The sequence below is a fragment of the Hevea brasiliensis genome, chromosome 11 (genome assembly GCF_030052815.1).
Source record: "Hevea brasiliensis isolate MT/VB/25A 57/8 chromosome 11, ASM3005281v1, whole genome shotgun sequence".
NCBI lineage: Eukaryota > Viridiplantae > Streptophyta > Magnoliopsida > Malpighiales > Euphorbiaceae > Hevea > Hevea brasiliensis.
Window position 1 is genome coordinate 32119009 of NC_079503.1, and position 2837 is coordinate 32121845.

General features: G+C 25.4%; 1 long non-coding RNA gene across 1 annotated transcript; it reads right to left on the reverse strand.

Annotated features, from left to right (window-relative positions):
* Positions 1-432: 432 nt before the first annotated feature.
* LOC131170431 (uncharacterized) lies at positions 433-2485 on the reverse strand. The gene is made up of 3 exons (XR_009141181.1): positions 2031-2485; positions 650-767; positions 433-569 (listed from the first exon to the last, which is right to left on the reverse strand). It is a non-coding gene; the product is annotated as an uncharacterized LOC131170431 (long non-coding RNA).
* Between the last annotated feature and the right edge of the window lie 352 nt (positions 2486-2837).

Genomic DNA, 2837 nt, shown 5'->3' on the forward strand with positions numbered 1-2837 from the left:
TGGTACAAATTTTAACCTTTGGATTTGAAAAGCCTGCAACAAATGAACGTAATGGATACTACATAACATATATATATATATATATATATATATATATATATATATATTACAAAGCTATTTTGCAATATCAGGTTAGCCTTCTCCGCATGATGGCGCTTTTATTATCACACTGTTTTTACTATTGAATCTATTAGAAGCAATAGCAACATATTAAAATATAATTGTTAGATTTAACAAAAAAATATTATCATATATAGAATCAACTTGCCATAAGAAGTTCCAGTTTCGAATCTTTTATCGTGCTTCTTAATAGTTCTATGATTCAAAAATAGTATAAACAAGCAATTATATTAAAATAACATTGAATAAAATTGAAGAAATATTTAATTACAATTTCATTATTTTAAATAGTTAAGTTGAATACCAACCGCGTATTCTTTTTTATCCCTATTGTTAAACATAGAAAAAATAAAATAATTATCATTAAAAATTTAATTGTCACAAAAATTAAAACACGTTTTTTCCTTGGAATTTCAGATTCAACAGCAACTTTGGATTTTCCTTTAGCCCTGCAACAAAAAATATATAAAATAAAATATAATCGTTGTAAACAAAATAAAAATAAAAAATTATTTAAATACTAATGAACCTATTACTGCAAGATCCAATTTTATGGTTTGCTTCTTGGATTTGGTATGGATACCCATGAGAGTAACTCTTAAACGTACTAGACTTGCTAAAAAAGAAATCCTCAAATGCCCCATTTCCTTCATAATACAAGAATAGGAAATAAGCTTCAACGATCTTAAAATGATTGACTAAACTTCCCAACCAGCTTCAAAATAATATGAATCTTCAGGAATTGCAATTTTAACAATAAAATTCCGACCACATGGACCCATTATCCCAAAAGAACATACAAAAGCAGTTGAGAATATTTGTTAATAAGAATAAAAAATATAACACATGAACAATTTTTAATAATATTTTTAATATAACTTAAAAAATAATTAAATTTAATTATAATTCAACAATTCAAATCATTAAATTCAATTTACTTAAACAAAATTCTTTATACAGCAAATTACTTATCACATTTTTATTTTCCAAATAAGAAAAAAGAACTTTACCATTCTTCTTTGCAAATTCTCTAAAAATGAAATGGAAGATACATTATCAGATGTTTTTGTGAGATGATCAGAAAAGTGATGTCTTCATTCACTTTATGTAATCCATGTATACATGAAGTGGAGACTACAAGCAACTATATAAATAAGATACACATAAACTACTCTTTATTTTTTTTATAATAGTATGCAGTTATGCACACACACATTTGATACTGAATTATTTTTTCATATCTTATTAAATTGAATGTGTTAATCTAATAAATCATGACTTACTCTTATCAACAAACAATTCAAATTTTCAAAAGGATATACAGAATCAAAGTTAGGCACTTAAAACACAGCACTTCTCATTGGGGAAAAAGCAATTTGCAAGTTCTCCTTTCATTTTCCTTAGACAAAATTTTGCTGGGCCAATGGTGTGCATGATATTGTTGTTTGACAAAATGCTAAAATTACTACAGAAAATGAAAATCTTATGCATTTATGCATGAAGATAATATTTCTAAATTGTTAGTCATAAAGGTGGTTATGAACACAGAGGACGAGCAGAACAAATTCTTTAGATCACAACCAGAATAAAGGCAAAAGATATGTAAGTTACAGTTAATAGGAATGGTAGCAATTACAACTACTGCTCTATCCATGTTAACCGAAGAATGTGTTAACCATCTTTTAATTGAGACATTTATGCACAAAGTTCCTCCAATCTTAGTCCATACATGAGGAATTTTACATATTCACTATAAATTTTTTATTTGGGAATTTCATCTTCTAAATAGAGGTTAATATAAAAATCTAACAAACCATCTATCAATAAATGATTGCTCTTTGGAGATAAAAATACAAAAAACAACAATACTTCAAAGAATAGACTAAAAATTAGAACTTGAATAAGATTACCTAAATGATCAGATACTGTCGCCTATTCTTGCTTACCTCTCCTTTTTGCATTAACTGAATAGAAGAAATCATAAATTCTAGGGAAAAAAAAAATAAAAACGACACTAAGCAAAAGAAAGTAGAAATTACAGAGGGAAAAAGAACAAATCCTCTCTCCTTTTCGCACTGACTGAACAGAAAAAATAATATATTATAAAGAAAAAAAAATAAAAAGGACACTATACAGGAAAAAGCAGAGATTACAAATGGGAAAAAAAAAAAGGATCACCTCTCCTTTTTGCACAAGCTGAACAGTTGAAATCAGAGATTGCAAGGGAAAAAAAAATAAAAATGTAACTGAGAAGAGGAAAATATCCTTTTTGCATTGACTGAACCAATGAAATCATAAACACAAAAAAATCATAAACTGTGCAGAGCAGCAGAAGAAAGTAGAGATTACAAAGAGAATAAAGAAAAACGACTCTCTCTTTTCTAACGTAACTAAGATTTTAATACTGATTCATTAGATTTTTTAGATGTCAGATGAAAGAAGGCTTCAGTTCTATTACCAAAAAATTAAGCATTTTGAAACAAAAATTCACATCCGTAAAAGTTTAATAAATATTATTTAATAAATAATTTACATTATATATATATATTATTAAATATTATATAACTTTTATTATTTAAATATATTTTAAATTAATTATTTGCATATTAATTACGATAATTAAATTTTTATTTAAAAACGTTTATAAATAATTAATCTAATTTAAAATTTTATTTATGTTAAATTTTCAAATTCTATTTCCTATAAATATAATATAA